We start from the raw sequence: 13,687 nt of genomic DNA on the forward strand, positions 1-13,687 counted from the left end.
GGCAGTGAGGAGGCCTTCAGTGAGATGATGGAAGCCTACACACCTGACTTTGCCCACATCCCTAGCAGCATAATACAGGACATGATGCAGCAGCTCCTGGGTGCTAGGAACAAAGAGAACCTGCATCCCAGAGCCTCTGCTCATCTCCACAGTGGCCCTACAGCAGCCTGGAAAACCCAGTGAAGGGACCAGTGTGGCAACAGCAGTTTCCAATTGTCCTGCTTCCCAAGATCAGAGGCTGGGGCTGAGGAGGAGCTAGTGCCTGGAGGTATTCCCTACCTGTTCCACCACCACAGGGGTGGTGGGTGCGTGGAAGAAGCTGTGCAGATGCTGATAAAGGCCCAAGAAGAGGAGGGTCCAGGCTGGCTTACTCAAATCAGGATACCTTGGAGGCCACCAGAAGGATGAGTTGAAGTCCTTCATCATTCAGAAGTATATGATGGTGGTCAGTGCAAAGGATCAGAAGTACCACTGATCCATGCTCCCAAGGAGGCCCCCCGAGAGGCTGATCTGTTTCACTGAGCAGCGAAGGGGAGAGATTCCAAGATGTGCAGAGACCTGAGGCCAAGGTGATGAAGGCCACATATATCAACCTCAAGCCGGTCATAAAGTACCAGTGCCAAGGAAGCACTTGCTGGAATCTGCTGAGCCTTCCAAACCCCAGAGGGATGCAGAAGCTCTCCCTGTCCCCAGGCCTCCCCTTACCTTCTCTTTGTCTCTGTATAAGGTTATCCCATTCTTGGAGATGCTGCCATGAGCATGCTAACGGAGGCCCACAGAAGGAGAGAGACAGGAGAGGAGAGATGGTTCTGCAGTTAAGAGTGAGCGCTGCTCTTGTGAAGACCTGGATTGAGCTCCCACTTCAGGTAGCTCACAACCACTTGTAACTCCAGCTCCAGGGCCTCCAACTGCTGTGAAACAGCACGTGAGAGGCCTTGGCAGGTTTGAGCCAAGGTGCCCAGTGGGTGAGGGAGACACGCCATGCAGACACAGAGGGTGGTGGCATCGCGTGGTGGAGTTACTCACACCATGCAGACACGGTATCCACGTGAAAAGTTTTATTATTAAAGGGGGAGGGTAGAGGGAATAAAGAGAAGGAGAGAGAGAGAAAAGAGAGGGAGAGAGAGGGAAAGCAGAGGTGTGTACCACCTCATGGAGGGGGGGGAGTAGAAGGGGAGGGGTTCTCTCTTAAAGGGGACTTTCTGTAAGATGACATCAGGATGCTGGGCGGGTCCCCAAGGGGCCAGAATGCTAACACCAACCCCATCTTCTGGCAGCAACCGCTCTCATGCGCACACCACACACAAAGACATAATTTAAAACGTTTAGAACAATAAATTAAGATTTATTGAAACAGCCTGGTCGTGATGGGGCACACCTTTAATCCCAGCACTCAGGAGGCAGAGGCAGGCAAATCTCTGAGTTCAAGGCCAGCCTGATCTACAGAGAGAGTTCCAGAATGGCCAGGGCTACACAGAGAAACCCTGTCTCTAAAAACAAGTGAAAAAGATTTATCGAAACATAGGCTGGAGAGATGGCTCAGTGGCTAAGAGCACATACTGCTCTTCCTGAGGACATAAATTTGATTCCCAGAACCTACATCAGGCAGTTTACAACTGCCTGTTACCCCAGCTCCAGGGGAATCTGACACATCTGACCTCTGTGGGCACTTGTATTCATGTGCATATACCCCTTTGTGGTGCTTTGAATAAAAATGGCCCCCATAGGCCCATAGGGAGTGTCACTATTAGGAGATGTGGCCTTGTCGGAGGAAGTGTGTCACTGGCAGTGGGCTTTGAGATTTCAGATGCTCAAGCCACACCCAGTGGAGCAGTTCTCTTCCTGCTGCCTGAAGATCAAGATGTAGAACTCTCAGCTCCTTCTCCAATACCACGTCTGTCTGCACACCACCACGCTTCCTGGCATGACTATAATGGATCAAACCTCTGAATTGTAAGCTAAGACAATTAAATGCTTTCCTTTATAAGAGTTGCCATGGTCATAGTGTCTCTTCACAGCAATAAAACCCTAACTAACACACACCCCATACACATAATTAAAATAAAAAAAATAAATCTTAAAAAAAAAAGTTTATTGAAAGTTGAGCCAGGGATGATGGTTCACACCTTTAATTCCAGCACTCGGGAGGCAGAGGCAGGTGGCTCTCTGATTTTGAGGCCAGCCTGGTCTACAGAGTGAGTTTCAGGACAGCCAGAGATACATAGAGAAACCCTGTCTCGAAGGAGAAAATAAAACTGGCTCACACCTTTAATCCCAGCACTAGGGAGGCAAAGGCAGGCGAGTGTTTATGAGTTTTAGGCCAGCCTGTGTAACAGATCTTTCTTTGGACCACAGCTCTGGAATAATCACACAAAGACTTATTATTAAGTATGAAAACTTGGCCTTAGCTTAGGCTTGTTCCCAACTAGCTCTTGAAACTTAAATTAACCCGTTTATACTAATCTACGTTCTGCCACGTGGCTCGTTACCTCTCCTCAGTACTGTGAGTCCCACAGCCTCTGTGTCTGGCTGGTGAAGCCCCGCCTCTCAGATTCTTTCCCGGAGTTTCTCCCTCTCCCCAGAAGTCCTGTCTAACCTCTCCTGTCTACCCATTGGCCATTCAACTCTTTATGAAGCCAATCAGAAGGTGCCTTAGGCAGGGGAGGAAGGACAGACACATCTTCACACAGTGTGACCAAATTATCCCGCAACCAGTCTGGTCTACGTAGGGAGTTCCAGTCTAGCCAGGGCTATAGTGAAACAATTTTTACGAAAGGAAGGAAGGGAAGACAGGTGGACAGAGCTTTTGCAGACATGCACAGCACCATCAGAGGTCAATGGATGCACTGTGGGGTTCCAGACGAAAGGAGCAAGAGAGGCGCAGAAAATGAATTTTAATTAAAAAAAGAAAGGGTCTGGGCATGGTGGTTCACACCTATAATCCCAGCACCTGGAAAGTTGGCGGAGAATCTCCATAATTTAGAGGCTAGCCTGTGTAGTGGTATTTGCTCTGCCCATGACCTTGAGCTATGCGGCCAAAGGAAGGATGCTTCTTGCCTTCTCTGTGACCTCTTAAAAGGAGAGGAGAGAGGGGTCACGGATTTCCTTCTTTATCCAGGCACGATCAGACACCTGACCGCCAGGTGCATTCGCTCCCTGACAAAACAGAGGACAACTTCAGCTGTTTACTCGGTTCTGTATTCGAGTGTATTTCCTCAATTTAAATCTTAATAAATCCCTATTATCCATTAAATAGACTCATGTGGGTTGATCTTAACAAACGTGGGCTACAGAGTTGGGACCCTTTCTCGTTTAAAAAAAAAAAGGCTCCTTACCGTCTCGGCAGATGCTGTTGGTTGGGAACTCTCCTTAAGCTAAGACAGCAAGATGGTGGCCACGAAGAAGATATAGTCTCTGGAGTCACCAACTCTAGGCTCCACCTTATCATGAAACATGGAAAATACATACTGAGGGACAGGCAAGCTCTGAAGAATGACATTGCAGAGCAAAATGTGTCATTCTCACCAACAATGTCCCTGCTATGAGGACATTGAAGTCGAATACTACGCCACATTGGCCAGAACTGATATGTGTCACCCAGTGGCAATGATACTGAACTGGGCACAAGATAAGGAAAACACTACAGTGAGCACTGGCTGCCACTGATCTGGGTGATTCTGATACTGTCAGTACACCAGAGCAGACTGGAAACAGTGACCCAGGGAAGCTTCTCTGTAGTACAGGAGAAAGGAAGGAAGGAAGGAAGGAAGGAAGGAAGGAAACTGAGAAACGGCTCATTGGTTAAAAGCTCTGACTGTTCTTGCAGAGGACCCGAGTTTGATCTGACTTCCACAGATACCTATACCTGAATGAAGACACACACATAACACAATTAAAAAAAAAAAAAAAAAAAAAAACTAGGATGGGCAGTGGTGGCACACGCCTTTAATCCCAGCACTCAGGAGGCAGAGGCAGGTGGATCTCTGTGAGTTCAAGGCCAGCCTGGTCTACATAGTCAGTTCTAGGACAGCCAGGATTATGTAAAGAGACTCTGTCTCAAAAAAGCAAAATAATAGTAAGAATTAGCAGGGCGGTGGTGGCGCACGCCTTTAATCCCAGCACTCGGGAGGCAGAGCCTGGCGGATCTCTGTGAGTTCGAGGCCAGCCTGGGCTACCAAGTGAGTTCCAGGAAAGGCGCAAAGCTACACAGAGAAACCCTGTCTCGAAAAACAAAAAAAACAAAAAAAATAGTAAGAATTAATAAATAAGATAATAAAAATAAATAAATCTAAAAGAAAGGAAGAGGGTACTTTAAGGAATAGCAGCTAGGTATGGTAGCCCGGGACAACAATCCCGGCCTTCTGGAGGTGAAGGCAGAGGGGTCAGGAGTTCTACATCACTGACTTAAAGGTCAACCTGGGATACAGGAGACCATGGGGAAGAGCCGACAAGACGGCTTAGTGGGTAAAGTCACCTGCCACGAAGCCTGGCGTCCTGAGTGGAATCCACATGGCTGAAGAGAGAACAGACCCCTCCCCCAGAGTTGTCTTCTCCCTTCACACCCTGGCTCACCTGCAGGTAGAGAACAGCAGAGAGGGAGCCCGGCCGCTTCCATCACAGAGGAACAGGAAGTGGAGTCCAGTTGGTCCTCAAACTTTTGATTTCCTGCCACCACCCCCCAACACACGCACATACATACATACATACATAAAGGTAACAAAATTTTATGAAGAAAGAGGGAAGGGGTACCTAAAACTGCCCTCAAAAACAATGCATTTCTCCCAAAGAGAAGCAGAAAGCCTTTCTTTGGTCCTGTCTCCCACCAAGTCCTGGTTTCACTTCCATTTTTTGCAAAACTCCTCCAAAGCAGTTGTCTATAGCTGCTGTGTATTTTTCTTCCTTACACCCCTTCCAAGCAAGCCTTCCTCCCCCTAGGCCCTTATCTACCAAAAGATTCAGAAGTCACCAAGCTGTGTTGGCTTGCCTCAGGCTTCAGTTCCCAGTCCTTATCTTTAGCAGTTCAGTACTTTCGACATTTCACCACTACTTCCTGGGTCTAATTTGTTTAGTTGGCCTCTGAAATGCCACAGCCCTGTCTCTGCTACCTTGGTTCCTCCTTCAAGGTTTCTTTGGCCAGTTCTCTTCTCCCCAGTGGAGGAGTTCAGAGCTCAATCCTTTTATCTCTTTAGTTGTTGTTTTGAAACAAGATCTCACTATGTAGAACCAGGCTGGCCTCAAACTTCCAGAGTCCCCCCACCTCTGCCTCCCAAGTGCTCAAAGTTCATATGTGCATGTGCGTGTTCACAGGTGCAGCTTTACCAGTCAAATAATTCAGCCCCAGCCAGTGTGGCCTTGTTTCATTGTCGATCACTGCCGATCACTACCAATCTTGCCTACCACGGTTGTTCACTTTCTGTGCATCAGCACATGAAACAAGGCCACACCACTGAGGGCCTGAATTATCTACCCAGTAAAGATGCACTGGATTATTCTTAGGTTCCAGTGGCTTGTTTTTTACACAAACAACCAAAGCACCTCATGGTCTTTGTCTTGCAGATCATAAAGGGTTGCACACAGAAAGCTATACAACTATAATCCAAGTACTTGGAAGGCATCGGCAGGAAATCAAGAGTTCAAAGACAAACTGGACTGCTGTGGAATAATCCTCTTGTACACTGTAAAGATTTGTCATTTGAATTGGTTTAATAAAACACTGATTGGTCAGTAGCCAGGCAGGGCAACCAAACTAAGAATGCTGGGAAGAGGAAGGGCAGAGTCAGGAGTCACCAACCAGATGCAGAGGAAGCAAGATGAGAATGCTGTACTGAGACAAGGTACCAAGCCATGTGGCTAAACATAGATAAAAATTATGGGTTAATTTAAGTGTAAGAGCTAGTTAGTAATAAGCCTGAGCTACCAGCTGAGCATTTATAAGTAATATTAAGTCTCTGTGCGGTAATTTGGGAAGTGGCTGCCAGGTATTTGGGAGTTGCTGGAGGGACAGAAACCTCTGATTACATATGGTGCCCAATGTGGGGCCGAAATTTCCGCATAAAACCTGACAGTTTAAAAAAAGATTCCAGACACATAAGAATGGAGTCAAGCATGGCTTCTTAGTAGCTGTCTTTTCTTGGGTGGCTCTTTCTGCTGGCAGTGAGCATGGTTCCTTTAAGAGATGGCTACCTGGCTCAGTGCTAGAAGCAAAAATGGGTGGCTCTTTTAAGAGGGCCTGCTACCAAACACTTAATATGGTGCTTATGAGCAGCCAGCAGCACACTACTTGGTGGCAGCATGGACCTAGAAACTTTCCAGAGTTGGAGCCACAAACATGGTTCTCAGAGCTGATAGTAATGTACCTCCACCATAAGACTAGCCTCTTGGGGCTGGAGAGATGGCTCAGTGGTTAAGAGCACTGACTGCTCTTCAAGAGGAGCCTGGTTCAATTCCCAGCACCCACATGGCAGCTCACAACTGTCTGTAACTCCAATTCCTGGGACCCATCACCCATGGCTAAAACACCAATGTATGCGAAATAAAAATAAATTAATTAATTTAAAAAAAAACTCTAAGTGAGTTACAGTGTGTTTAAAAATGTACATAGGCAAGTTCCTGCCTCCAGGTTCCTGCATTGAGTTCCTGTCCCAACTTCCCTCAATGATCGACTATGACACAGAAGTGGAAGCAAAATAAACCCTCTCTTCTCCCCCCCTCCCCCCGCCCCTAAAAAAAAAATGCATAGGCTTGAGAGGGGAAATAAAAAGGGTAGGGACAATCATAGATTTAAAAAATAATTTAAAAATAATAAAGTCCTTAAAAAGGGAATAGAGTAATAAAAAATATGATAAGCCACATCAAGATGGGAAATACACAGAGAGTCTATATTCTATATTTTAATGTGTTGTCTTTATATTTTTACTGTTATTGAACAAATAATAACTACTAAGAGACCTTGGATTATGGAAACTGCTATATCAAATCAACCTATATATTTTTAAAATATCTTAACTCCAAAATTTAAGTCAAAAGATATGTCGCTTTGAGGGAGAAGTTGTGTTTTTATATTCACAGGAAATGAGAGGCTATGGATTCATTCTAGGTTAAGGAAAATCAGGTTTGATCAAGGAAGACCCCCAGAAATCTTAACTATAGACATGGAAAAATAAACCCAAAGTAACTACAAGACACGTAATATATATTTTACCTGCTCAAACATAAAACAAAAATTATCTTTGGCTGACTTGTATACAATGCACAGTTTATATTTGTATTGATACAGATATGTATGTTACCTTTAAAAGTTTATGTATTTTCAGGCTGGAAAGATGGCTCAGCCATTAAAGGTTAGGCTCACAACCAAAAAATAAGAGTTTGGTTCCCAGTACCCACAGCTGTCTCTCCAGCCACCCAAAAGAAGAAGAAGAAAAGTTTATATATTTTCAGAGCAAGGGGACCAGACACCAATAAAAATGGTCCAGATTGATCCAATATCCAAAAAAGCTTCAAGGCCACTAACTGAGATGGTTCAGCCTCACAAATATTCCAGCCAAGACTTAACAATTATCCTGATTTTCTTAGGGTCCTGCAAAGATTACCAGTGCCCATCAATCAGCAGGAAGTCATTTAGAAAATCATGCTCACGTTCCCAAAATATTAGTTATAAATGTTTATTTTCATTTAAGGGGGATGGTTACAAATTGTTATTGGTCATAATTAATCTCTTTCTAAAAGAAGAAAGAAGGATATAATATAAAAATGATGGGGGGAAAAAAATGATGGGGGGAAGGGTAGGTTATTGAATCTACTTTAATCCAAAATACAGCTATTAATCTTACATATTTTTACATTAATATAGATTTTTGTTTATTGATACAAATTTAAGTTAATTTTGTTATACTATATGTATATGTCTACTCTTGTTTAGGGTATTATATTTATGCAGCTCATTTAAACTGTAATATATAATTAAGAAATACAGATTAATAGTCACCTATAATAGCAAACTTATAGTCATGTTAGGTATGTTTTCAAGGTCATAAAGAGATTGCCTATTTCAGATACATAGGCAATCTTCAAATGCTTCAAAGACCTACAGAATATGACATTTAAAATGTCTTGGGCCAGGCGGTGGTGGCACACACCTTTAATCCCAGCACTCAGGAGGCAGAGGCAGGTGGATCTCTGTGAGTTCAAGGCTAGCCTGGTCTACAAAGCAAATTCCAGGAAAGGCGCAAAACTACACAGAGAAACCCTGTCTCGAAAAACCAAAAAAAAAAAAAATGTTTTAAGAACTTAGACTTTTCTCAACAGTGAGACAAGTCTCCTGGCAGCACCAATTACTTTAAAGAGGATGATAAACATTGAAGAAACTCCATATGGAGTTTGTTTCTTTATGGCCAAAGCTAGCCATGTGGGCAAAGAAACTGCCCTTGCCTCAACTGCTGACAGTTACTGTCAAAACTGGACCAGCAAGACACAAGAAAGGCAACTGCCAAACTTTGCCAAGACAAGGTAGGACAGTCCTTCATAATTCCCTGCTTCAAAGGAAAGTCTGTCAGGCATGCTAGGCCTGTAGGCCAGAGTTAGATGTCCCAACATTGCAGAGAAACTTTGGGCGACTGTCCAGGCAGCTTGAGGTCCCTGTCATTAAGAAACATTTCACCCTTCTTGGGTCTTTGATGGAGTTGAAGACTAAATAGTTATAATTATAGTTTTCCTTAGTTATAATAGAAAGTAAATTAGATACAAAACTTTATACTCACCAAGATAAGATAGATAATTATTTCATCTAATTTTGCCAAATGCAAATGGATTAGACAGTATCTAACTGTAATTCTTACTTAATAACTGTTTTTGTTGTATATAATCTTACTTTGTTAAAGTTAAAATCTTCCTTTTTAATTACACAAAAAGGGAGAAACGCTGTGGATTATGCTATGGGTTATGAGGATTAGTAAAAAACAGACAGGCTGGTAGCTGGGCCGGAAGTTAAGTGAGCAAGCCAAACGAAGAATGATGGGAAGGAGAAGGGTGGAGTCAGGAGTTGCCAGCCAGACACAGAGGAAACAAGATGAGAATGTCATACCGAGAAAAGGTGCCAAGCTACATGGCTAAATATAGATAGGAATTATGGGTTAATTTAATTGTAAGAGCTAGTTAGCAGTAAGCCTGAGCTACCAGTTGAGCATTTATAATTAATATAAGCCTCTGAGTGATTATTTGGAAGTGGCTGTGGGATGGGGCTGGACAGAGAAAATCTTTTTTGTTTACACTGGACCCCACTTCCTATCCCTCTGTGATGTAAACAGCCTCTGCTTCACTCTCTGCTGTTACTCCCTTGCCTTCCCTGCCATAATACACTGAGATGCTATTAAACCAGGAATCAGAACAATCCCTCCCTCAAGCCACAAGTCAGATATTTTGGTCACAGTGATGCAGCAGTAAATAACACAGAATATGAGGCAAACTAGGCTGAAGATGTTAAGTCCTATAAGGATATGGTTTGGTTTGGTTTGGTTTTTCAAGACAGGGTTTCTCTGTGTAGCTCTGGCTATCCTGGAATACATTCTGTAGACCAGGTTGGCCTCAAACTCCCAGAGATCTGCCAACCTCTGTGTGTATCACTACTGTCTGGCTGTATATGACTTTATTTTATTTTATTTTAATGGGTATGGGTGTTTTGCCTGCACCAGGCACAGATGTGATGAACAGCTGGAGGAGTACAGAAGAAGGTATTGGATGCTCAGAAAGAGCCATGATGTGGGTGCTGGGAATCAAACCCCAGGCCTCTGGAAGAGTAGCCAGTGCCCTGAGACATCTCTCCAGCCCCTATAGGTATAGGCCTTGATAAAGGTACTCTCTGGACCTCATGTTGTTCTTATGTAGGAAATGGAGGTGATACTGCAATTCCCACACCTAAGGCTTAGAGAACATTGCAGAAGAGGGTGTGAAAAGTTGTAAGAGCCAGAGGACCAGGGAGTTCGCTATGAGACTGTGTCTCTTTTACATGTCAGGAGCTACACCCATAAAGTCTCTCCAACATGGCTGCCTAAACATGACCTGCACAAGGACAACAACAATAGCTATGCAGAAGTGGACAGGCAAAGCCCAGGAGGCTTCAACCCTACACAAAGTTCTACAGGCAACCAAGGAATGCCGAGAGTGGGAGAAACAGTCTTCCCCAGGGAAGAGCACACCAAATGGTTGTCCAATACCAAGTGGTCAGCTCTGAAAACATACATACAAATAACATCATAGACACTGAGCAGTTCTATTTAAGAGTATGTGTATACACATACATGCATGCAACAACAATTAAGGAAAAAAAAGGCCATGAATCTGACAGAGAGTTAGGAAGGGATTGTGGGAGGGTTTGGAGGATAGAAAAGGGAGAAGTGACATAATTATAATATCAAAAAGAAAAGGAAGAAGTTGTTTGTGGTTATTATGTGCATGTGGTTACTATGTACAGAGGCTGGGAAGGTACTAAGGAAGTTGATGTTCTCTCTGTGTAGAGAACTAATGGATAATTTGTCCTGAGTTTATTTTATAATTTCCAACAGTGATCACAGATTAACTAATAAAAACTCGTTATAAAAAGCAAAAAAAAAAAAAAAAAAAAAAGAAGAAGAAGAAAAGGAAGAAAACATACAATACCACTATAACATATCAGCTTCCCACATCCATTCCTAGACCTCAGTCCCGAAGACAGGGTTTACCAACTTACCACAATGGGATAGGAGAACATTGCCTGTTGCTCATTCTGGACTGTTCCACCTATTTCTAAGCAGGGAGGCAAACATCAGGGTAAGTCACAGAAACAGTCCTCCCATAGTTCCGAGGGAACTTCAGGGGTTCCTAAAGCCATACTACAGACATGCTTGGCTAGAGGTTAGTTTGGGGTGGGAACAACCATTTCACCATTTCTAAAATACTTCCTGCTGCCTCTCACCCTGGAAAGCAGAAGCAGCCCAGGCTCTGACCTGAAGGACAAGGGAGAAACTGAGGTCGTCGATTGACTGGAAGGAAATTCCCTAGTTGAAGATTGCGAACTGCAAACTTTCTGTAAATTCATTCACTTCTACAATAAGAGAAGTGGATACACATATCAGGAGACAACAGTATCACCCCAACTCCACCAAACAAGTCACTTGAGGGATATGGAACAGGCGTGGCCTACAAGATCTGACTCTTCCATTCCTAAGATGTCAAACCAGAGCTAAGCAGTTTTTAGATTATATTTTTTCCTCTTGATATGTTGAGTATCTGGATAGTATTATAACATTAATAGAGAAAATAAGAGAAACAACATATAGCCCATCAGCAAAATATTTCAGCCGTTTTGTTTGTTTGTTTGTTTGTTTGGATAGTGCCTTACTGTGTAGCTCTGGCTGTCTTGGAACTCACCACCTAGACCAGACTGACCTCAAACTCACAGAAATCCTCCTGCCTCTGCCTCCTGATACTGGGATCAAAGGCAGGTCCCAGAGGCTTGGCTACTTCAACTTTTCTCCAGCAATTCCAGGCCACTCTCAGGCACAGATATGATAAAACTAACTTGACGCCATGAGGTAGACCTAATGTTTGTATCATAGTTTTATCAAATAATATTTTAGCACAAATATATCTCATCATCTTTTTTTTACTTATTTTACTAGACTCTGCTTCAGTAGGTGACAGCAGTAGGTTGGGTTTTTGTTTTAGTTTGGCTTTGGGGGTTTTGGGGGTCTTATGTTTTTGTTTTTTGTTTTGAGTCAAGGTTTCATGTAGCCCAAGGTTTCATGTAGCCCAAGGTTTCAAACTCAATAGGTAGCCAAGGATGACTTTGAACTTCTGATTCTCTTTCCTCTCCCTCCCTAGAGCTGAGAGTGTAGATTTGTGTCACCACACAGTTTCATTGCTTTAACAAAAGCTTTTGCAAGGATCCAGTTAAGTGACGTGTAGGAAAAGCCTAGCACAACATCTGACATTAGTACAGACCAAACAAACACAGGGTGATTTTCATCAGTTGAGAGTGGCTTAGCTTGAGTTTCTATTGCTGTAAAGAGACACCGTGGCCGTGGCAACTCTTATCAAGGAAAACATTTAGTTGGGGCTGGCTTACAGCCTCAGAGGTTTAGTCCATTATTATCATGGCAGGAAGCATGTCAGCATGCAGGCAGACATGGTGCTGGAGAGGCAGCTGAGAGTTCTATATCTGGATTGGCAGGCAGCAGGGAGAGAGAGACACTGGGGCTGGCTTGAGCATCTGAAACCCCAAAGCCCACCCCCAGTGACACACTTCCTCCACCAAGACCACACCTCCTCCAACAAGGCCACACCTCCTAATCCTTTCAAATAGTGCCACTCCCTATGAGCCCCTGGGGGCCATTTCCATTCAAACCACACAGAGTGAGACTGTTACAAGAGTATAGTTTACAGAGGCCTAAGCTAGGCTCCCCTGTTGACAGTCCAAGCACAATCAATCCAGAAGGGTAAAGGATGCAGTGTCAGAGACCCAGGCTCCTTTTAGTAGATTGCTCTAGGGATGGATCATCCTTGTCTTCTCCCCTTCTCATCTCATTGGCCAGAATTTAGTCACATGACAATACATAACTGTAAGGGAGGCTGGAAGATGTAGTCTTCGTTCTAAGTAGCCATGTCTGCTAAAACTGAGTATATTGCTGAGACAAGAAAAGAAAAACAGTTCCTGGAACTCAACTAGCTCCAGCCACATTCTTCCTCTTGTTATCCTAAACACCTGAAAAAAAAAAAACCTCTCGACAACTTGACAATGTGAACACGAGCCGTAGGCCCATTGGCCCAACCCTGTATCACAGCATCACAGTTAAACTCAGTGCCAAGGCTCTATATCCCAGGTGCATGGGCCTTGGAGGTTGAGGGAAAGCTACAGGTATGAAAGTTCCTCCAGAAAAGTTTTATGGCTTAAATAAAGGGGAATTAACGAAGTCTGGGCCTGGTGAAGCATGCCTATAATACCAGCCTGAGCTACATAGTGTCAGGTCCCAAAGAAACTGGGACAAGTCTCTCTCAGTATTTGGGGCTCCCCCCAGCACTTCTCACCCTGCTCCCTCCCCTAAACCTCTTCCTCCCAAGGGCTGGGCTTTACTTCCCTTCCCCCAGCTTTGGATTCTTATATAGCCCAGCCGTTTTGGCCACTGCTCTCTTGGTTCCCAGGTGCTCTCTCTGCTCCCTCCCTCTTCTCTTCCCCTCTTGCTCCCTGCCCCACCCCCACCCCAGTCCTTCTCTCATAGCCACGTCTGTTCTGCCGTCCATGTTCAGTCTGGACCCTTCCAGATGCCTCTGGCTGTGCTTTCCCTCACCTCTACAATAAAAACCTTCTCCTCGTTCCAGGACCGCTAGGGCTGTTACACAGAGAAAAAACAACAACAACAAAAACCTTCCCCTCAACCATACCTAGGAGTGGCCATGTCCTCATTTTCACTCATAAAGCGAGACTCTGTTAAAAAGAGAGGGAGGGGCAGGAGGGGAAGAGAGAGAGAAGGAAGCTGATCAGAGTTTCGATGATTATAGAGGTTCAGATATTACAGCTCCAGAGCCCAGTTATAATTTACCCTGGTCTATCCTTAGCTCCTCAAATAGGCATTCCTTGACTACCTGTGTCTGTTCTAACATCCTGTAACTAACAGAAAAAAACCTTTAGAATCCAGTAACTTAACAAATCCCAGTT

The sequence above is a fragment of the Peromyscus eremicus genome, chromosome 1 (assembly GCF_949786415.1).
Source record: "Peromyscus eremicus chromosome 1, PerEre_H2_v1, whole genome shotgun sequence".
NCBI classification, from domain to species: Eukaryota; Metazoa; Chordata; class Mammalia; order Rodentia; family Cricetidae; genus Peromyscus; species Peromyscus eremicus.